We start from the raw sequence: 24,637 nt of genomic DNA on the forward strand, positions 1-24,637 counted from the left end.
TAAAAAATAAAAAAGCACGGAAAATTACATTTTATCCCAAACCACCAGAATACTAAAGTAGCTTATCGCGTTTATGTACCTAATACTAAAGTGTTTATGATTTCAGTTCGCTTCAACTTCATGACATTTACAGTATTAAACAGAAGTATAGACTTAGAATGCTAACTTTCTTCGTTAATAGCTACTTCTAGCTTAATTTAAGGGATTTATCTTAGATCATTGCTTTACTTAATCTCTCCAAAATGTGCATTATACACGTACGTCACCATCGAATCCCTCTGACTATAACTATATGGCAGTATAATTGCGGCAAATACTCGAGAACTAATTTTAAAGTAGCTTTGGTATCTAAATGAGCTCTAGGACATTGTGAATATGCAGCATACAAAATTTAATCACACATTTCATGATGGAACAACTTTAAAACTAACGCAGTCGAATACCGACTTTTACGCATATCTGTTTTGCCTGAAAATAGCATATACTTATGCATAGTCAATTTTAATAGCAGAATTACCATGCTAAACATTGAATTCCCACCTTGAAAGTTGGTAGGCGGTTACAGGACATTATACCAATGCACCATACCAAATTCCGTCACACATTTCATGATGGAACAACTTTAAAACTAACGCGGCTCTACGTCGACTTTTTGCGTACATCTGTTTTGCGGGAGCGTATAGCACGTACCCATACATAGTCAACTTTACTAACGAAATTACCATGCTTAACATTGAATCCCAACTCGAAACTTGATACGTAGTTGTAGGACATTATGGCAATGCACCAGGCTAAATTTCATCACACATCTAATCATGGAACACCTTTAAAATTAACGCGGTGGAATACCGACTTTTACGCATATCTGTTTTGCGTGAACATAGCATAGACCTACACATAGTCAATTTTAATAACAGAATTAGCATGCTAAACATTGAATTCCCACCTTGAAAGTTGGTAGGCGGTTACAGGACATTATACCAATGCACCATACCAAATTCCGTCACACATTTCATGATGGAACAACTTTAAAACTAACGCGGCTCTACATCGACTTTTTGCGTACATCTGTTTTGCGGGAGCGTATAGCACGTACCCATACATAGGCCCTTTTCATACCGGATTTACGAAACTCTTTCGGGAACAAGTTCCGAAACAGGCGATGTTCACATAGAGAAAAAATTACCGAAACAGTTCCGGGAAAAGGGCGCGTTCATACCTATTTAGAGTTACCGCGAACTTATGTTCATACAGGACGTTTTTTCGGTAAATTCGCGGGAAATTATGGCCAGTATGAACGCGATTCTCCGTAAGTGTTGATAGTTACGAAACCATGTCTGTGGGGTGTTCCAGTTGTAATATGCTTGTGGAAAACAATGTGGGAGAGGCATATACGTGAGATGCGGAGAAGTTGGCTCCAACTTTTAGCTATGGGATGTTGCGGCTATGCCTTCTCGAAGTGTATGGGGCTCTATACTCAATATCTGTATCAGCAATAGAGCCCGAGCATGTTCCTGGCTTGTATATTATCAACCGAAGCTGAGAGCAGAAACTGAAAGCCAGCAAAGAGGATAGAGTCCTGGAATGAAAAGAACCACCGAGGCGATCACATCTGCGTACGAGGTACGACAAAGTCAGGTTATCTTTGTGATTGCTGTATAATGGTTTGGGTAAATCTAATCTTATGTACACTGTACAGAGAAACCAAGTTTATCTTTGTGATTGCTGTATAATGGTTTGGGTAAATCTAATCTTATGTACACTGTACAGAGAAACCAGGGAAATCGAGAAATTCGTGAGAGAAACATTTGGTATACTCTGCGACGAGCTTCGAGACCATAACGAAAAGCAGCAAGCAAATTACACGAACTCAATTTCTCTTGCTTGCTGAGTAGCTGTCGCTCTTTGGACGCTAGCCAATGAAGCCAATCGTTTATAGATCCAGGTAAACATCAGATGTATTTTAAGAAGGCAACTGTCACAAGTTGATTTTAATAAAAATTGCTGGTGCCTATAGTAGGGCTAGCCACGGTTGCCAGTGAACTCGGCCCATGACGAACTCGGCCTATTGAACTCGGCCCATGACGAACTCGGCCTATGACCAACTCGGCCTATGACCAACTCGGCCCATGACGAACTCGGCCTATGAACAACTGGACGAACTCGGCCTATGACGAACTCGGCCTATGACCAACTCGGCCCATGGTGAATTTGTTAATAAAAATTATTATAAATGTCGTGAATTGTATTAATTGTGTGCAGACAATGGTGAATTGGTGGTGATGTACATGTCGTATGAATGTTATTACCACTGGGGGCAGTATCGTCAAGAAATAGGCCCTAGACTGAAAAAAACCTCGCACCAACTCAACTATTAATGTGAATTATATTACATAATTATAATATTATCAAGTGATTAGGAGGTTAGGGTTATGATTAGAGTTAGGTTAGGGTTAGGATTAGCTTAGGGTTATGATTAGGGTTAGGTTAGGGTTAGCTTAGGGTTATGATTAGGGTTAGGATTAGGGTTAGGATTAGGTTAGGGTTACGTTAGGATTAGGGTTAGGTTAGGATTAGGGTTAGGTTAGGATTAGGTTAGGGTTAGGTTAGGATTAGGTTAAGGTTATGATTAGGGTTAGGTTAGGATTAGGTTAGGGTTAGCTTAAGGTTATGATTAGGGTTAGGATTAGGGTTATGATTAGGGTTAGGTTAGGGTTAGAGTTAGGACATGTCCATCACTCCCAAATTAACCATTTTCTCCGACAAATAATACAATTTACGACGTCTATAATCATTAATAATAAGTAATTCCCCACGGGCCGAGTTCGTCATACGCCGCGTTCGTCATGGGCCGAGTTCGTAATAGGCCGAGTTCCTCATGGGCCGAGTTGGTCATAGGCCGAGTTGGTCATGGGCCGAGTTCGTCATGGGCCGAGTTCACTGGCAATCCCCACGTGTTGAGACGGCGGCAAGTAAAATTTCCAATTCCGAGAACTGCAATACTGCCCCCCCCAGCATTCGTACGACATGTTCATCACTCCCACATTAACCATTTTCTTCGACAAATAATACAATTTACGACGTCTATAATCATTAATAATAAGAAATTCCCCACGGGCCGAGTTGGTCATAGGCCGAGTTCGTCATGGGCCGAGTTGGTCATAGGCCGAGTTCGTCATGGGCCGAGTTCAATAGGCCGAGTTCGTCATGGGCCGAGTTCACTGGCAATCCTAGCCACAATGATTCGAGTACTCGAATCTGAATCGAGTATTAACTTTATTGATTCGAGGCGAGTAGTAAAATACTACTTTTCGAGTAGGCTACTGAAATTATACTGAAAGTTGATTTACTAACGAGAATTATACCGTAGTTTTGATAAACTTTTCCACTGAGTAAGCCTTGAAACCTTGATTGGCCGTGTCGCAACATACGAGATATAGTACAAAGCTACAAACGTTGCTGGAAATAACACATTTCCGAAGTCATGACCATCCCATATAACACTGTCATGTCAAGAAGTGCAATGAAAACGGTATGGTCGAAAAAACATTAAAGTATCTTTAATGTGACGGACAATAGGCGTTATGTTCTTTATGGTGGCATAAAAGGTAGCCTACACATTTGAATTTTGGCATGGTACATTGTGTTGTGATGTCATCATGATGATAACCGACTCGAAGTGTAATAATTGATTCAGAATCGAATCACTCAGGTACTCAATTTTGCCCAGCCCTAGTGCATAGTAATATTTCTATATTTGTCATGGCGGAATGTCAGCCAGTTTTTGCGTAGCATACCACTGCAAAAAGGTCAGACAAATTTGGTCTTGAATCATTATGTCAGAAAAAGAAGTCTGAAAGACCAATTGTTCTTGCCAAGTAGGCTACTTTCTGTCTCAAAAGTAAGACCCAAATTGATGGAAAATAGACTTAAACTGGAAACTGAGCAATCAACACAATGTCTTGGAATCGAGTCATAAAACCATGACTCGAACTCGACGCTCTGCTCGATGAGTTGAACTCGGATTTGACTCGGTGAATAATTGAAAATGACTCGACTTGAATCTAGTCAAAACTATTGAAGTGGGATCGACTTGTGACTTGGTTACAACCCTGCTCACTTGACTGAAATTGCTGAAAATGAGACCAAATTTGTATAATTTTTGTAGTGTAGTCAGACATGTACATCAACCTACTTATTTAGATACTTTTAGTTACTAAAACTATGTAGTTCTAGTTGTGGATTCGAAAAAGTGAATAGTTCTGGTTCTAGTTGCGGATATTTGAAAGTGAGTAGTTAAAGTTCTAATAGCAGATTTTGAAAAGTTCAGGGCCGGCCAACCCGTGGCCCGCGAGTTAATTTCCGAAATTAGTAGTATTATCAAAAATGGATTGCACGGATTGTGAACTTGCAAGGCCAATCAAAAATTTGATTAGTCTGGCCGCAGCACTTGAGATGTGATGACTGAAATATCAGTTCCGACGCATTGGTAGGTCTATGAGCCAGTCACATTTTGGTAGATCTTCATACACTACAATGAAGCAGAATACTTTGCGATAGATTAATCAAAAGATTAATCAATTTTCTACACACTTAGCTCAACATCTTGTCACTCGATTTCTTGCTTTTAATATTTTTACCCCTTTGTGAAAATGAAAGAACGCCTAATCTACCAGATTGAGTCTAACTATATATATATTCGCGACCTCCCGTTTGCGCTCGCAGAAAGACCGTCGACTATGAAACCTAGGCACAAAATGATTGCCTCATGTTGGACGAAGCTTTCGATATCGATATGTCCAGGTGCCGAATAGTTCAGTCCTTGCAAACTGAGCCCAGCGATATACAGCAGGCTTGCAATATAGTCAAGTGACAATATTATTAATTTATCAACTTCAAAAAATTTTTGTGCTTCGCGCGGCTAGTGGCCGGCAGAATAGTTCGTCAATCGAATGTGGTGATTTGGCTGAAAAGGTTGGCCACCGCTGTTCTAGTTGCTAGTTTAAAAAATTGAGTAGTTCTAGTTGAAGTTGCGCATTTTGAAATTCCAGTACTTTGTACAAGTCTGAGTGTTGTGGGTGGATAAAAAATTACCACAGCAACATTTGTACCAAACATGCATTTGCTGCATTCAAGTTTTTTCAGGATGACTTCATGATTGGGAGCCAGAGGGTTCCGTACTAGCCTACATAAGTGATGACGCAGCCTATCCCTTTCAGCCCCGGCTCATGGAGCCTTTTCCCTGAAACACAGAGCATAAGCTAAAGCTAATTTCAAATATGTAATATAAATTTCCTTTCTGCTGCCCTTAAAATTCACAATTGCTTTTTCAGAAACTTGGCAAAGCACACATGAAGGTTGGAAGATTATGGTCGACTGAAGGCGCGGTGTTCAGCTTTTCTCATAAACTGCAATCCGCTAAGGCCAGAATGATACAGAGGATGTGATACGCAATGAAGACAAGACCTGGTGGTGATCCAAGTATCGCTGGCCCAGACGTCGGAAATGCCCTGTGTGACTTTCTCAATAAACAATGCTCTTGCTTAACCAGATGTGTTTGTGCTGTTTCATTTTATTCATGAGAGAAACTATAACTTAATGCACACTTGCACAGTTCCGCCTTTTCACCTTTTTCATCAGTATCCTCCATCTAGACCTGCGAAAAGATCAAATTAAGTTACACTTGCCTAACCTTGTATAACAAAGGAATGACTTGGTTGTCCTAACCTTGTATAACAAAGGAATGACTTGGTTGTAACAAGAAAATGAAGGCATAGGTGAAAACCAAATTATGGCTTGGATGATGTACGATGGCTTACCAGCCCGTTGGTACAATTTGAATTTTTGGTTAGTGAGTCAGAGCTAAGGACATCATTCTCTGCTGTGCTGCCACTATCAAAGCAGATGTCACTAAATCCCCTTTTCAGTAGGCGTATATGACGGTGACTAACCTACACACAGCATATCCGTGGTTGGAAACTTGCCTTTGATGTGGCAAATTTGGTAAGGGTTAAGATCACCTGCCAAATTAGTGTTGAAGTGCTAACGTTTTCAGGCAACTCACCCAATGCTGCATCATTTGGAGATGGTGTTCTATCTTTTTAGCCGTGCTCTGTTTACAAAACCACAGAAAAAAGAAGCTGACTAGTAGTCAGTGACTGCGTATTGTGAGCATACAGAATATAAATCCAAGAATAATGCATTACCAAGAAGATCAAAATGCCGCAGGTATCTGACCTCGAAATACAAGCAGCCTGAATGAACAGCGCGTTACGGTAACTAAAAGTTTGATTGACAGCGTTTCGGGAACCCAGCTGCGCCATTCGTGTTCATACTCAGTCGGTCCCGTAAAAATCTCCGAAAATAAGCGCGTTCATACCGCCCCGAATCACCAGTGTTATGTTCACATAGAGGGGTTCCGGTAAACATTTTCGAGAAATGTTATTCCCGGAACCCCGGTATGAAAAGGGCCATAGTCAACTTTACTAGAGAAATTACCATGCTTAACATTGAATCCTAACTCGAAACTTGATACGTAGTTGTAGGACATTATGGCAATGCACCAGGCTAAATTTCATCACACATCTAATCATGGAACACCTTTAAAATTAACGCGGTGGAATACCGACTTTTACGCATATCTGTTTTGCGTGAACATAGCATAGACCTATACATAGTCAATTTTAATAAAAGAATTAGCATGCTAAACATTAAATTCTCACCTTGAACGTTGGTACACAGTTGTAGGATATTATAACAATGCGCCATACCGAATTCCATCACACATTTCAGGATGTAACACCTTCAAAACGAACGCAGTTCTTTGTAGACTTTTGCGTAAATTTGTTGTTCGGTAGCGTAGCACGTACCTATACATATTAGGCTTTAATAACGGAAGTACCATGCTAATAATCAAATCCCCACCCTGAAACTTGTCACGCAGTTGTATGACATTGTGAAAATACACCATACCAAATTTCGTCAGACATTTCATGATGTAACACCTTTAAAACCAACGCAGTTCTATACCGACTTTTGGCCAAATCTGTTTTTCCGTAGCGTAGCACGTACCTATACATAGTCAACTTTAATAACGGGATTACCATGTTAATAATCGACTCCCCAACTTGAAACTCGGTACGCAGTTGTAAGACATTATGAAAAGGCACCTTGTAAAATTTTGTTACGCATTTCATGATTGAACAACTTCAAAACTAACGCAGTTCTATACCGACTTTTGCGGGAGCGTAGCACGTACCTATGCATAGTCAATTTTAATAACGGAATTATCATGCTAAACATTGAATGCGCAACTTGAAAATAGGTTCACGGGTGTAGTACATTATGACAATGGAACATATCAAATTTCTTCACACATTTCATGATGGAACACCTTTAAAACTAACGCAGTTCTATACCAACTTCCACGTGAATCTGGTTGCGGGAGCGTAGCACGTACGTATGCGTAGTCAACTTCAATGACGGAATTACAGATGTAATTAGGTTTCAACACTTTTACAATGATTCGTCTTGCTTCCTATAACGTCCCACTCGAAGCCCTCGTTATTAGGCTGTGATCTCAGCCTGAGCTATGTCTAGAAGCCTACGAGTTTATGCAAATTGTTTCGATTTATTCTGCCCGTTTCAATTTGAGATAAGGAAGCCCATTTCACTTAATGTATCGATGCCTACGGTAGGCTACTCTACAAAATTTTCTGATTAATTCTCCCTATGTTAATTTATCATCAGAAAGATGATTTGACTCCTAAAGTACGAAATATTTGTTCGCTTGAGCTAAGATGCAGCGCTTGGAGTGGAATTTTACGAGGTATGCGGACTCATTTCGAGGGGCTCTATGCCATAGGAGCATACTTCACGCTCCAATTCGATTCCCACACATTACATGTAATTACTAACAGAACCATTGAGTACCAGCCTTGACATTTTACGTAGTACTAGATGGCATGTATACAATTTCATGACATCCGACAGTACGACGGAGACTATCAAAATATCAAAAGAAGCCCTCTATTCTTTTCTGAAATAATCAAGGTTTTATCAGGACTTCCCTTCATATAAACTCCAGCAGAATCACTACTAACCTCTCAAGTTTACTCAATTTACTGTAATTTGATACTCAAGTACTAAATCCCTATTTTCCGCAAGTATGATAGAGGCTGTCGCTCGATACTCAACGCTTCGTAATTTTGCTGGAATACAAGTACAATTAGGGATTAAAAAGTAATATAGGTGGTTATGTTTGTAGATTTACACTTCTACTTACCGGTTTTTCAGGAGAAACTACCTACTTTTAGGACTTTATATTTTAAAGTAGTTTGAAGTTACGTTTGTATCACCTTGGCAAGTGCTATCATCAAAAACTGCTTTTGCTAAACTCTTACACTTTCACTAAACTTCTAGACTGAATCTTGTAAAGTAGATAGAAAAGGAAAACTATTAACATAAGGTAAGTGAGAAGCACCCAAATTTCGATTGCATACAAATGCCACAAACTGCGCTAACTTCCAGAGTTGTTAAGTATAGAATTACTCGTACTTCTTGAGAATACCCAAGTAGGTTTTTTGCCTACATGTATCAAATACTCTCAAGTCCTTATGATATTGGAGTACATCAACTTCATGATAGCTACAGTATTAAACAGAAATAGACCTAGAGTACTAACGTTTTTGCGCAGTGAGAGTTTGCAAATTATCGAAGTATTTTTGTTATTTTATTGCGATAAGTCATTCTGCAGCGCAAAAAGGCGTCTTAGGATATAGATGAAACCAACACCACTCATCAAGACCACCGAAAACAGTACATTTCAACATTTAGTAGCATTAAATTTCTAGTGATGTACAAGAAGTGATGATTTCCGAGTGAGTTAAAAAGTAAGTATTAAAGCTATAGTTTACCTAAAAACCGAAACCTCTGAAATAGAAGCAGATGCAGTGTAAATAGCTAATCACTTGATTAAGTCTAGTGCAAGCAGATAAAACCTATATTTGAGTACTACAAAATGCACGAATACTTCGCTATCGACTCCATCCACGTAAAAAGTGGCTACGGTTTAAAACTACTTTTACCGATACTCGACGGTTCAGCTTTAGATAAAATTCGGAAACCGAGTAATTTCATAAACACAAGCTAATTAAATGAATTTACTCGAATGTAGTATGCCGCGTTGATAAGATTAATTATAATATACTTATCATGTTACAGTGATTTTTCTAGCGTAGAAAATCTTTAAAATGTAGTAAGCAGGCCAATATGAAGATATTCGCTGAGCTGAATAAACATTAAAAATACTCTAGACTACTTTATCGGTACTTGACAGTTTCAGTTTTAGATAAAAAATTTCCCTTTCACCTATAATTACAACTCTTCGCTATCTAAACATGTTCAGAATATATTATTTGAGATGATATCAACCCGCAAAGTACTCAAGTAGCTTTTCGTAGGATATAGATGAAACTGACACCACTCAACAAGACCACTTACCCACTGAAAAAAAGTACATTTCAACATTTTAGTAGCAGTAAATTCCTACTAAAGTACAAGAAGTGATGATTTCCGAGTGAGTTAAAAAGTAAGTATTGAAGCTATAGTTTGCTCGAAAACCGAAAAACTCTGAAATAGAAGTAGATGCAGTGTAAATAGTTAATCGCTTCATTTAGTATAGCGCAAGCAGGCCTAACCTATACTTGAGTACCCCAAAATGTACTAGTACATCGCTATGTAGTCCCTCCACGTAAAAAGTGACTAGGGTTTAGACTACTTTTTCCATACTTGACAGTTTCAGGTTTAGATAAAATTTGGTGAGACTTTAAATTTTAAAGTAGTTTGAGCTTACGTTTATATCACCTTGACAAGTAACATTATCAGACACGAAAATGATATTATCACCTAATGCAGAAGTTAACACACGTCAGTGTTCTTAGGAAGTCATGAAAAATTGCTTACTAAGAGAAGTATATTCTTGTATACACAACAGTGGAGAGAATCTTTAAAATGTAGTAGGCAGGCCGATGGGTATTCGTTGCAATGTATAAGCATAAAAAACATTCCCGCGCGCTCCTAAACCTAACACTTCCTACCCTACCACCTACTACTAAGACGCGCGGGAATGTTTTTTATGCTTATACATTGCAACGAATACCCATCGGCCTGCCTACTACATTTTAAAGATTCTCTCCACTGTTGTGTATACAAGAATATACTTCTCTTAGTAAGCAATTTTTCATGACTTCCTAAGCACACTGACGTGTGTTAACTTCTGCATTAGGTGATAATATCATTTTCGTGTCTGATAATGTTACTTGTCAAGGTGATATAAACGTAAGCTCAAACTACTTTAAAATTTAAAGTCTCACCAAATTTTATCTAAACCTGAAACTGTCAAGTATGGAAAAAGTAGTCTAAACCCTAGTCACTTTTTACGTGGAGGGACTACATAGCGATGTACTAGTACATTTTGGGGTACTCAAGTATAGGTTAGGCCTGCTTGCGCTATACTAAATGAAGCGATTAACTATTTACACTGCATCTACTTCTATTTCAGAGTTTTTCGGTTTTCGAGCAAACTATAGCTTCAATACTTACTTTTTAACTCACTCGGAAATCATCACTTCTTGTACTTTAGTAGGAATTTACTGCTACTAAAATGTTGAAATGTACTTTTTTTCAGTGGGTAAGTGGTCTTGTTGAGTGGTGTCAGTTTCATCTATATCCTACGAAAAGCTACTTGAGTACTTTGCGGGTTGATATCATCTCAAATAATATATTCTGAACATGTTTAGATAGCGAAGAGTTGTAATTATAGGTGAAAGGGAAATTTTTTATCTAAAACTGAAACTGTCAAGTACCGATAAAGTAGTCTAGAGTATTTTTAATGTTTATTCAGCTCAGCGAATATCTTCATATTGGCCTGCTTACTACATTTTAAAGATTTTCTACGCTAGAAAAATCACTGTAACATGATAAGTATATTATAATTAATCTTATCAACGCGGCATACTACATTCGAGTAAACTCATTTAATTAGCTTGTGTTTATGAAATTACTCGGTTTCCGAATTTTATCTAAAGCTGAACCGTCGAGTATCGGTAAAAGTAGTTTTAAACCGTAGCCACTTTTTACGTGGATGGAGTCGATAGCGAAGTATTCGTGCATTTTGTAGTACTCAAATATAGGTTTTATCTGCTTGCACTAGACTTAATCAAGTGATTAGCTATTTACACTGCATCTGCTTCTATTTCAGAGGTTTCGGTTTTTAGGTAAACTATAGCTTTAATACTTACTTTTTAACTCACTCGGAAATCATCACTTCTTGTACATCACTAGAAATTTAATGCTACTAAATGTTGAAATGTACTGTTTTCGGTGGTCTTGATGAGTGGTGTTGGTTTCATCTATATCCTAAGACGCCTTTTTGCGCTGCAGAATGACTTATCGCAATAAAATAACAAAAATACTTCGGAACACATATAGTATTCGCCTGGTTTCCCGGCACAGGTGCAACACGTCCCATTTCATGATTCCCCATGAAATAATCGATTTCTTTCATGTGAAGCACTAACATGAGTCCCATTTTTTTTAATCAATTATTCTCTCGTATTAAGTGCTCGCCTGCTTATTCAGCATATTTCTAGTGACCCGTTTTAGGTTTTGTCCAACTGAATACCTCGTGCAGTCCAATCCCTGAAAGTTCAACACAACTATTTTGTGAACACAGAAGCGATCATCCCGCGATATTTTCAATCTCCAAATTGCACTAATTTCACCGGTATTGGTCTTGTACACAGCACGACATCGGGATATGGAGAATGTAGCAATTTCAGTCTTCAGGTCCGCCGTATTCATGCTGATAACAATCTTCCGGCCTAGCGTCTTTGTCGTATTTGACTTGCTAGGATGAACAAACTTTTTGTTCATCCTTTTGATCCCCTCGTTCATGAGAACTTTTGCGTTCAATTCAGACGTCATGTGACATAACATACCTTCACCTCCGTACTCCCTGTAGGGGGGAATCGATCCTTTCGTATGTCCGTGTGCCGCGGTCAAACCGTAGTTCGTGACTACAGCCCTATCCCAACTTATCATGACGTCTTTTATTTCGACAATTTCAAAATTTAATTTTAGTTTGCCTTGTACGATCGGATGGATGTTTTCCAATGGGTGGTATCCATTTGTCGAGTCTTGGCACTCTGCATGCCGGTAATGGTACATCAATGTTTGTTGCACCCTTTCTTTTTGAGATCCACTCAAAATATGGGATACTTCTTCCCTTTTTGGATTAGCAGCATGGTGATCGTCATCTCCTGCCGCCATTTCTATCCAATAGGAACGGGACAATCCATCTGACGTGAATACTTGCATCGTGCTGAGATAAATCACTTCCATCGTGCTGAGAGAAATGTAGGCCTCCATATGTATTGTATTTTTCCCATCAGCCTGGTCATGTTCCTTTATGTGCTGCTGGTACTTCTCCGTTATTGGTTTCACCGCGCATGACTCCATATTTGCTGACCACATGGTTACAGATTCTTGTAAATACTTGGTATGGCTTTCCCCTTTCAGATTAGAGGGGCCAGAGACAAATGGCTTAGTTGATGGGTCTTTTAGTTCGCTGTTGTACTTGTACTTCATAGATTGGGGCGCGCTAAGATGACATCGTAGATCTTCCATCTCAATCGCAAAAGGTTTATAGACCTCTGACCATACGTTGTCGGCGATAATGGTATTTTCTGGCGTAGTCAAATCAAGGGGCTTATATGGCAATTTTGCTAGCTCAATTGATTGTGGGCGCAGGACTTCAAGGTCAGTATTTACCTCAGCACTGGTTCCCTCCTGTAGAACGGACGTGGTTACCAGACCGTTCATCCTTCTGTTTAGCTTATGCGATAATCGGGGTTTTGTAGTTGGTGGGGAGAGGGCGAGGTTTTTTTTCGTCAGCGGGACTTCCCTACCTATTCGCGTTAACCTCTGATCTCGGCGCGTGCCCACGCCTAACGTCACGCCGCCGGAACTTTGATCCGACGGGGGCCCTTGTTCTGGAGAGACTTGCATCCTAAAATCTCCAGACTCCTCTTTAGTCTCCTCTGGACTCATATCCAGAAAATGAGTAGTAGCTGCGTTGGAACTATTGTTGAGTGAAGTAGGCATGACGGCGGCTGTCATGGGATCATTCCGCACTGATGCATTACCGTCGTCTGGACAAACAGCTTTGCCTACATCCTCGGGGTCTGCTTGATTCGTTTGACCCCCATTCGCGTCAGCGGGACTTCCTCGCTCGGCACGAATTAGACTGGTGTCAGCAGGACTTCCTTGCTCGGCACCCAAAGAGTCTCTTTGATTTCCTGTAACGCCAGCGGTGTTAACCGACCCAACGTTTGCGTCAGCGGCCCTTGCCAACTCGACGCTCATATTGCCTACATCATTGGAGCCTCCTTGATTAGTGTGAACTCCATTTGCGTCAGCGGGACTTCCTCGCTCGGCGCGATTTTGGCAGGTGTCAGCAGGCCTTCCTTGCTCGGCACCCAAAGAGTCTCTCTTCTCTATTGTAACGTCAGCGGTGTTTACCGACCCAACGTTTGCGTCAGCAGCCCTTGCCACTTCGACGCCAGCGCCAGCGGCCCTTGCCGTCTCGACGCTCTGCTGTTCTGCAGCTTTCACCAACCCATCCTTGGTCACAATTTTGCAAGGACTGTTTCCAATTCTGGTTCCGTCCTTTTTATCGCGTAAAGTCATACTATGTAGTGTTGCCAATGACAATTCTTCATTATCAGTGGACGGAGTTTTAAATTCAGTATCTATACTAGGTAATTGTTGTACTTTGTCAATCCATTTTAGCCCCACAATATTAAGAGGAACTCCCTTGCCAGTTGCAAATGGAACTTGCAGTCCGTCAAGAGGTACTATTACTAGGGAGTCGACTCGGGACGAGCCTCCTATTCCGCGCAATTTCATATCAAGTGGCTGTCGTTCAGCCCAGCTTCTCGGATATTTATTTTTTACTACGCTTTTCATAATCAAATTGGGGATACTGCCAGTATCGGCTAGAAATTTAGTGTCTGTGTTTGTATCCACTAGGTATAAAAGTTGCCCACCAAATAATTCTGCGAAATCCGGTTGTAGGGGGTTGTCCGGTAAATCAAGGAATGTAAACAAAGGTAACGAGGCATTATGTACAGTTTTAACATGTTGGGGTAATATTGTGTCAGGGAGCTGATTTACCGGATCAATCAGCGCCCCCAACCGTTTTTTGAGACGCGTAAACCTTGTTCTAATTCCTCATCTGTCCAGTAAGAGGCGGCGTATTGACGCGGCTCTTGTCTATATGAAGGCGCAATCCAGTTTACATGGCTGTTATTTAGAATTGGATTCGCGGGTGGTCCCCTGGGACCCCATTGGCCCCTATCGTGCCAGTGGGTTCTATCTCTGTTTTTGGGTATACTATCATAATAGGCCTCACATAGATTCGTTCTTTCTGCCAACGGGGGAGAGCCATGGGATATGAGATACCGATCAAGGTCTGAAATCGTCAATAATCCATGGCTAGTAAGGAACGGACGCCAGTTGCGTTCAGCGGATTCCTTAATACGCTGCGGCACCGGTCGTACACGTTTACGGATTATCCATCCCAATTCGCTATCTCTAGTGAGTACCTCATTGTTTAGCCAAAGGATAAACTTGGCAACGCAATTCCGGGATTGATGCCCGGGGGCCTTACAGTAATAACATACCGAAAGGGCCTGGCCCTGGGAGGGATTCAAATACAAGCCTAATGGGGCAAAGATATTAGCATTTCCAAGGAAATAGTACCTCTCACCTTGGCTTTCCGCGATGTGGCGAGCCTCCTGACTGTTCGACGGGGTGATTTGCGTATTATCTGGTCCCACTCCAGAATCTTGTGTTCCTTCCGTTCGTGGGCTTCTTTGGCTTGAAGATCCTGGTTGTTGACCGGATTGTGCTGACCCTGAAATATGTACAGTCTGGATATCGGGTCCAGCATTGGCGCCTTCTCTAGTAGTTTGCGCTCGTCTGCCTGGCCCGATACCACTCGATACGTTAGTAGGACGCCGGTTTAATCTTGCGTATCGAACAGGATTTCGGCGTAATTGTGTGACCTGTCCTGTATTCACAAGAGGCCGTGAAGGGACCACTCTGGGAGGTTGAGGTGGCGTTGCCTCGAATTCGGGCGGAGGATGGGAAGAAGATAAGGTGGGCTCCGGAAGTACTCCCAGTTGTCCATTACCGTTAGGGTGAGTTGGATAGCTACATATCACAGGATCAGCGGGCTGTACATTATAGATATGTACAGGCGGCAAGAGAGACTGGTTCGTCTGAGTTCTTCGGGTTCTCCGAGTCGTCGGGCTCGATTCCTGTTCATCTTGGAATTCCGAGTTCCAGAACAGTTGGAGTTCTTCCGCGACTTCCCGCCAGGTGTTTTCTTCCCACCCCCGTATAATCAACCTGAGTGCTTCCGGCGGCCGCTGTCTCAAATTGCGGAAAAGTCGCAGTCCGTCCGGGTTGTCCAAAATTAGGTCATCCATATCTATCTCCAGTTGTTTCAGAGCACTGTTAAGTAGAGGTAGGGGTTCGTCTTCCCAATGATACTTTCTTCGGAAGTTGTTGACAATTCTCTCATTATTCACAATTCCCTGTGGGTTGGAAAGTGACAGCGACCTCATAACCGATTCCCAGCTGGCGTTTCCCGAGTTTGTGTTGAAGACGTTTCCAAGTTCATCAGCTTGTTTGTAACGCCCAGCATTCTTTAATTTCTTCTGCATTGCATTCATCAATATTATATCAGCGTCAGTATTACCTTCACCGTGGTGAATTCGTCTCATCGTGTTCTCCATCCATTTAAGGAGAGGCATATCGCCCGGATCCAACATCAACTGTATCATTTCCTTTTCGGACTGAAATCTAGCAGGTATAGTTAGCGCTGGGTTTACCATTGCCTCCATCGGTCGCGAGCGCGGCTGAATTGGGCGGTCATCATATTCCATTTGTTGTTCTAGCTTCCGCAGTCGGGCTGTCGTCGCCCTTTTAGAATCTTCTGACTGAGCCTCCGAGTCTCCTCGGTCATACTCCTCCCTTTCTCCATAGAAAGTGACGTGTTTAGCGTCATTCGGTGAGTATCTTGCCCGACTACTTCGCGTCTCTACATCACCCAACTTGTTGCTGCCCCGCTGCTGATACTTTGCATCTCGGGGTCTAGACACCACTTCTCGGAATGTGGGGAGGTGTTCGCTGTCCAATTCCGAGTCCGTCTCGCTTTCCATTTTCATTGGTTCACCTGCTGTTACCCCCGTAGGTGTCCAATATGTCATGGGCGTGTTAGCAGCACCTTTGGCCTTAGCCGCCGGATGTATGTTTCCTTTTGTTTTGAAGTTCGGAGCCAACAGTGAACGGGCAACCGGTGTCGGTCGAGATGGGTCACCAGTCTTCACGTCTGGGTGCGTAGGGTAGACCGCAGTTACTGTATGACAATCCAACCCCTTTTTCACGGTGAAGGTGGGCATATGCTGAGACTCCCTGACCACCTGGATAGCCGGTGGATCATAGGCCGGAGGAGGCGCCGAGGGTACGACGGCCAGGGCGTGAGGAGGATGTGGTTTCTCTCCTACCGCTTGCGTATGGGCGTTACCCAACTTGAATTCTGTCTGCAAAATTTCGTTTAATACGTCTGTGGAAACCTTTCCAGTAATTTTTGAAGTGGCGTCACAAACGGCCTTCAGGTCAGCTTGAGCCCGCCGAAGGTCTTTTCTTGCTTTTTCCAGCTCCGTCACTGCCTCAGGCAGGGTCGTTTTGACCTCCTTTAGGACTCTTGTCTGGTCGGCCACATCTTTAGCAAGTTGCCTCTCTTGGTCTCGCACATCTTCGTGACGCTGTTGGGTATATTTAAGCAGTCGGATTCCCTGCTTTAGCTCCGCCGATGCCGCCGTTGGTTTCTTCTTTTTAAATAGTTTCAAGATTCTTCGCATGGCAATAATAATAGATTCGATTTATAGACCCGTAGTAGAGTTTTCGATGGCCCGCTTTACGCTGGAGATGGTCGGGTCGTCCAAGGTAGGCCGCGGTGTTGTTCCGAGTGATGAGTTGTGGTCGTTGGTCTCGAACTCCAGAAGTTTAGAAAGCGAGTCTTTAGTAATGATAAATTGGCGTCCTGCAGATATGTTTTGCGAGCCAATAAGAGTTGGGAACGGTGTTGTAACTCCGTTGTTAGGTCTTCCGTTTCCAATCGGAACTGTAGCTGAAGAAAACCCCGGTAACAAATGTAGATATACTGGTGACAACGTAACTAACAATGAAATTACAGACGCAATTAGGGCCACGACCAATACGGTATTAACGATGGTCGCCTTTGAACACATTGATAGGTCCACGTGCTGCACTGGAAGTAATAATCCCAGCTTGGTGCCTCCAGTACGTTTATAGTGCAGCTCCAGCAACGCTTGTTACTGCGAGAGTCCACACTTTGTTCGATTTTACTTCTCAGTGTTCGTTTTCCTTATCTGTGTTGATGTTGTGACCTTGTTGCATCCACAAATGGTGATCGAAGCAGTGGTAAGGGCAGCAGCAGCTAGATCCAATCAGGCAATGACCTCCTGGTCCAGGACTTTAAACTAATCTGGTATAACTAGTAAACTAGACCTTAATACAACCAAATACTCCAATAACTTAACCATGCAAAGAGGAATGAGGTGTCTATGTGTAAAACCCGATCAAATTGGTAAACATGCTTCAATTATATTACGAGTTTTATCTAAACCTATTCATCATCATGCACGATTAATAAACATTCTCAATACTCCAAGGTTAGTTTACGCATATAATACATGCGACGGCCTGTCCTGCCGAAAAGCAGCTCCAAGGTTGGTTTACACATATAATTCATGTGACGGCCTATCCTGCCGAAAGATTCATTCATGAAATATTGTGTCATTACACAACACTCAATTACAATAGTATTTTTATCACAATCTACTATATCTCTGGGTTCGATGGTACTGGTGTTTTAAGCTTTTTATTCATTCGTATGTACCGTGTCTCACAGATCATAGATCTGATTTACCACGAATCTTAAACTTCTATCCCGTTAGGGTGAAGGGTCCCGACACTAACATACGGCGTGGTCGGTTATAACGCCTTACTGTACGAGACGGTACAACAGAGATTATTATAAACACTCATTGTAACAGGTTTGACTTTGTAGAGAATCTGTGAAGTTATTGTAGGGAGGGGTATTTATTTTAGTATATTGTGACATTAAACAACGTGTCAAGGACAAGTGATTTCCTAATTTATTGTCGTTTACACATACACCCTAGTTAGCCCTACATGGCCCAGCTATTTACATATATGGTAGTTAGTCACAAGTCTCACTTAGTCAAACCCTGCTATCGTCATGCACTATTATTGATAGTTTACATCAATACGGTTAACACAAAACAAACAAATATATATTAATCATATACCACTCGATTAAACGGCGACCCAAATATGTGTGTGAACAACAATACACATACCAGTAGGCTACATCACGCAATGATTAAATACGTAGTAATATGACCTCACCCTCAGTCAACTACAAATGCAATTATGCAGCGACAACTTACTATTCATATAATAAATGTCCATTAACTCTTAACTATGTTCAGGGCATGAAAATGTTAGCGCCATTTAAAGCAACCTGATAGTAACTATCAAGAACATAGTGACTATAGTATTTGAACATAATAAAACGAATTAGCTTCACTGCACAGTACTATACTTTGCTATCAGTCCAATTGACAGAAATACGTTTGTCTTGCCTGCACCGTCAAGCTCCATACACTTTGATCTTTTGCGATATTTTCCCATTGCAGAATATGCAGCGCTCAGCATCGGACGAGAATTCTTGACACTGACCCAAATGTTACAGGGGATCGGGGTAATTTCGCTCCTATTTCTCTTGCATTGTTTGCGAAGTATGGTTTCTTGTATGACCATCAGATTCTCAGCAATTTCTTCAACATACGTGCTATTTCTAATATTGATGGCGTCCCCATTCTGTTTCTAGCATAAACAGAGTTGCCCAGCCTACTCTTTGACTGTTGCGCAGTTTGTGTATTTGAATCGACTGGCACTATATCGAGTAGTATCAAAGGGTCTTGTACGACATCGTTCACAGTGAAATGAATATTTCATCGTCTGCTGGTGGCTCTTTTTTGTGTGACTTCTGCTAAATCTTATGCTGTCCAACTGCATCCTCTCAGCATCTTCCTCTGACAATCTGGTTCGAGCGACGCGTATTTGCGTTCCATTTCGGCGATTGCAAGGTGGAATATAGGTGCCGTTTTGTTCAGGAGAATCGCGATATCGTGGAGTGGTGATTCCATCTTCTTGTACAACTCGTTGTCCCCTCGGTACATTAGTGCTTGACGGAGCCGGCTTTCGACAAACTCGTGCGGAATGAATTAATATGTCCATCATCGCTTAATGCGATAGCTTAACTACACGGGTGTGTAGAATATCTTGATATCGTATTTGATCTGTCTTATAATTTCGAAAATGAGAATGACACTTGTACTTCATGACGCTATTTATGCCTACGTCTATAGCACAAAATTAACTCGTTAAAATAACATTGTCTCAACTCTTGTACAGACATCGATATAACAAACGGTTGACACACCCGCTTCGTAAAACGTATGTGTCGACAGGGCGGACCTATGACTAACGTGGTTCTCGATCATCGACACGTCTGTTTCGGAAAACAAATGTGTGGATGGGGCCAATTTATTTGCCATTTATAAGTTCATATTATTTGTAGTACACCTTCCTATGTGTTCTATAGGGTCTTTTATAACCTAATTACCATACTATTTTATTCCCATTATATATACATCACTATTACTACACATATAGGCTATCATATAGGCCTACATCTATTTATTCAGGTTATATATTATTTCTTCAATAAACATAGTTTAATTAAACCAGATAGGGATGCAAAATCATTGAGTGTACCGTAAGACTTTATCAGTCATACCTATCAATTTAGTTTTCTATGCTTCTCTGAAAAATCTAGCATTTTCAGGCCCGTGCCTATTAACTTAGTCTTCCAGGCTTCTCTGGATAATCTAGCATTTCCAGTCCTGTGCCTATAGTTTTAGTCTTCCAGGCTTCTCTGGATAATCTAGCATTTCAAGTCCTGTGCCTATTAATTTAGTCTTCCAGGCTTCTCTGGATAATCTAGCATTTCCAGTCCTGTGCCTATTAATTTAGTCTTCCAGGCTTCTCTGGATAATCTATCATTTCCAGTCCTGTGCCTATTAATTTATTCTTCCAGGCTTCTCTGGATAATCTAGCATTTCCAGTCCTGTGCCTATTAATTTAGTCTTCCAGGCTTCTCTGGATAATCTAGCATTTCCAGTCCTGTGCCTATAGTTTTAGTCTTCCAGGCTTCTCTGGATAATCTAGCATTTCCAGTCCTGTGTTGTCACCCGTGGCAAAATCAGACCATTGTTTCCAATGGCGGAGCCTTAAATTAGACTCATCGGCCAATGTCACATAGATACTCTGATACTCCTGATAACGTATGTGTCATCATCAGGAATCTCAGTGATCTCAGCGATTTCAACCCTTGATCGAGAGACATATATTCTTGTGGTACCCAGACTGAGTGCTCGATCTCGGATTCCTTGCAGCTTAATCGTGGACACATGGTATCACTACTAATATTTCATATTTGGTGTAAATTAATCATAAATTTACACACGAAAAGTTTTCAGATCACATGGTTCACGCCGGGGTCTGAATGCGATTCCGAGCCCAAATCCAATCCAAGTCCGACTCCAACTTCATATCTTATCTAAGTTATGTTAAATAATATTCTGTTAACCTACAAGGGCATTTTATCATTAGATATTCATTTTATATATTTGATGAAGTTTTTATTTGATTTTTAAATTCTTTTATCAATTCTTTTCGTGGGTGCTTACTGCTTATATATATGCATACTGCAACACTTATATTTTATATACATTGTATTGCGACAATATATTTGTCCCTCCTTCCTCCCTATCGTGGTTGGAATGCAGCCTCTACTCGCGTAACCATGGGTGTCAAAAAGTGAGATTTTCTCACAATCTACTTATATATACGTCATTGCTACATTACCAACCCCACAGTGATTTTATGTACTATATACAATGAATTTGAAATCTTTTTCCAAAGCTGTTCGCTGGGTTAACCGGAAACGCATCTACTTCTAGAGCTAAGGGAGGTGCCATGAGCTAGGGACAAACGTACGACACAAAATATACCTATGTATACATAATTACAACACACATTACTTTGCGGTTGGATGCTGTCCAAAAGGTAAGAATTCAATTCGTATAGGTGATTCTTAAGATGTTCTACGGTTTTATTCAAAAAGGGTTACTTATCTCATTGTTGTGAGCTATTGGGTCGCGCCATAGACGGTTCCGCTAGCCGACACCAGGCACTACCCCAAGCAGCGAACACCGTAATATCGGCTCTATGCCCAAGCTCAAGAAATATATCTATACAATAAAAAGAAATGCTTCAACAAAACTTCATCATATCGAACAAGTTTCTATGAATAAATGAATAAATAAATAAATGGCGTATTTAAAAATGATTACAATACCTTTTCAAAATAAACACACGGTGGCTCTCTTACAACATAGGTGGTCGTTGTTTGGAGTTATTAAGTCTTCACATCCGTTTACTTCTACTGGTTATTATTCATAGTGGGTCTAGAAAATAGTTTATAAATGCCACCATTTCAGTTCTTCTCTCTCTCTCTCTCACACACACACTCAATATTATCTTAGGGAAAGGTTTTCAACCAAAACGGTCACTATCTATTATTTGTGTATATCATGTCTTCAAAATTGACCTTACACTATTGAACTAAACTCAGTTAGATTTGGCCTTAATGCCTCGAACTCAGAAGGTCACCAGGGTTCGACAAAGTACTTTGCTAATATCAAAACTCGTGTTACTTGAAGATTCAGACCTTATTGCTCTAGTTTTTGGAGTTTGGGCCCATACTATTGAGTGATTTATGATCTACAATTGAAATGAACTGACTATCAACCATAACGTAACTAGAATACTCAGCAATTAGCAAAATTATCAAATCTGCAATCTTTCGTCAGTTCTGACATTTTTTAGCTTAAAAGCAAAGACGTGTGATTTATGACAATCAGTGGACCATCATATGCTCATAATATTAGGTTTTTCCACTGTCAAAGGCTCAGTAATCTGCATAAGATTATTGTGAGATCGCATCTTATTATAACAAATATCATGCAGTGTACTCTGTATCGCCATTATTGCTGTCTTGTCTGCTGTGTAGTACAGACTGAGTTAAAAATAAAATACTCTCTCCCTCTCTCAAAAAAACACAGAGCCTGAACAAACGTAGGCAAAAATGCCCTCTGCAAATAGGTAACTTCACCAGTAACACTGAATTTACTAAAAATGCGATGAGGCTACCGTATTGACCTAATCTGCAAATTACTCTTATAATAGTGCAGAAAGCTGACAAGGGAGTTGTCAACAGGCTACAGCAGCATGCTGTTCAGAAGGGTTATAAACTGTTGATGAGTGGGAGTTTATCAATACATTTTCTTTTTAAGCCCATAGAGGTCTTGTTACAGTTTAATCCTGATAGATACCACAGTATGGACGTCTATTCAGCTTGAGCTTACATCTACTGGCATTCAGGCAAAGAAAATGGCTCTATACTTACCAATTAGGAGTGAGTTTCAACGCAGCTAAAAAGAGTGGCCGGATTTGATTTTCGAAACCTCATGCCGGGTAAGTCATGGTTGGAGATACCATAGTTAATATATAAACCCCGGTACTGGTATGAAGCAATCAATCACCGTGACTCAGTTTCAACGTAAATTTAACCTTCCTCAGTAATTAATCAATGCTTAATGGTATATAAATTCGTGGCGTTGCAGATTTTCAAACAACCGGGATTGCCAAGTGGTTATATTGGCCAAGGTTTACCGAGTGTGTGATACCAGCATGGATCACTGTTGCCGAGACGTTGCTTGGATTCGGCTGAATCCTTACTTGAATGGCAAAAAAGAATTCAGGTAAATTTCAACCTCACAGTCTCTGTAGTGGCTTAACTATTTCGCATCGTTCTGTGATAGATGCCTCAAAACTTATAAATCTGTCTGGTATACTGGCCTGGACAATTTCAATTAATGTACCAATGATGTGGATGCGTTAATACCACAAGGTCAGATAAAGATACATGTACTTATTCGAGATTTTACATGACTTAACAGGCAATTACTTAGTATTGGCCACTCTTGAAATTGCGAGATGCACCATTGGACTAATGCAAAAATGACAGATAAAGTTACACAGTTTCCATCGACGAAAATTTATTCAAGAAATTACTGATGACTATTTTATGCAATAGGCTACTTGTGCAATCTCCGCTACGGAACCCCCTTGGGTGTTTCTTCCCCATCAGATCTCGCATCTAAGTCATTGTAATTTTGGACAACCACAACCTTCTATGCTCTGCGCCACCTGTAAACCAATCGGTGTCTATTAACCTTCAATTGGTTACCTAAAATAGGGCATGTAATTTATCATTCAGGCGTTGGCAAGACCGCTGTGCAGAACCACCCGTTTTGAAACTTGCCTTGACGGGAAGCAGTACCGACGTATTACCTCTATTCAAACTTTGTACAACTTATACCAGCTAGGTTGACTAACCCCGTTACGGTGGTAATACTGGCTTACTGATCATTGCTTACAAATAAGATTAGGTTTTGTGCATCGGAATAGAGCCACACCGGTAATAAAAGATTAATTAATGAACCTGCAATTCTGGCATAACTAATAATGTCGTTCATTGAAAAGTAAACACATTTAGTATTGTCTATGATTCAGCATTCATAGGTATAGCGACCTGCTGGACCCGTGTGAATTTTTCAAAATGAATTACTAGAACGAAAATTAAAATCAAATATCAATCAATATTAATATTAAATTAAAAGAGTAAATTCAATCAATTATAGTTTCGCTATCGCGATGATTAATACACCTACATGATATGGTGCTTTTTCTTTAGACAAGTCGGTTCCCTAAATGTCACACGGATATTCTAAATCTGGATCTGGAGCATGACTCGCGGTGGACATCTCTAGCCATCATGATGTAAACATAACTCAGAACAGAGCAGCCGCCAGCATCACGCATGAGGCAACTTGTACTCCATCAGTACACCGCACTACACACCGACTTCAATGCTGCCATTCAAATCACTACTTCTGCTAAAGGTTTGTTTTATCCTTCCCAAGCCACGTATAGCCAGTTTCAGACACAATATATAGTGGCCAAAGGTCATCCTGCCATCGTTGCGTAGTCGAAATCAGTATTGTATTACTTATATACTGCATGACTACATGCTGTATATGATAATGAGTTAGTGTTTGCCTATATGGAGTCCGTAATCAAATTCATGTCTTAGTAATAATGCGATTACTAATAAGGATATGATAATAGTAAAATTTCGAAGTAGTAAACTTATGGTTTAGAAGCAATTATACAAGTACATTTATTTTGCAACTTACAACACGAGCCA

At 40.7% G+C, this 24,637-nt stretch overlaps 1 protein-coding gene and 2 long non-coding RNA genes across 4 annotated transcripts in view; 2 read left to right on the forward strand and 1 right to left on the reverse strand.

The window, feature by feature from the left end:
* The window catches only part of LOC145445856 (ribonuclease inhibitor-like), a 335,808-nt gene that overhangs the window by 94,716 nt on the left and 216,455 nt on the right, over positions 1 to 24,637 (forward strand). The gene's annotated exons all lie outside the window — the stretch shown is intronic.
* On the forward strand, positions 1,105 to 5,611 carry LOC145446729 (uncharacterized). Of its 2 annotated transcripts, none has more exons than XR_013917336.1 (3): positions 1,105 to 1,633; positions 1,771 to 1,945; positions 5,334 to 5,611. It is a non-coding gene; the product is annotated as an uncharacterized LOC145446729 (long non-coding RNA). The 2 variants fall into 2 exon arrangements; XR_013917337.1 differs by having other exon boundaries at positions 1,105 to 1,623.
* On the reverse strand, positions 5,557 to 9,924 carry LOC145446728 (uncharacterized). The gene is made up of 2 exons (XR_013917335.1): positions 6,065 to 9,924; positions 5,557 to 5,656 (listed from the first exon to the last, which is right to left on the reverse strand). It is a non-coding gene; the product is annotated as an uncharacterized LOC145446728 (long non-coding RNA).

The sequence above is a fragment of the Botryllus schlosseri genome, chromosome 9, assembly GCF_051294905.1.
Source record: "Botryllus schlosseri isolate E-star chromosome 9, Bs_hap1, whole genome shotgun sequence".
Taxonomy (NCBI): Eukaryota; Metazoa; Chordata; class Ascidiacea; order Stolidobranchia; family Styelidae; genus Botryllus; species Botryllus schlosseri.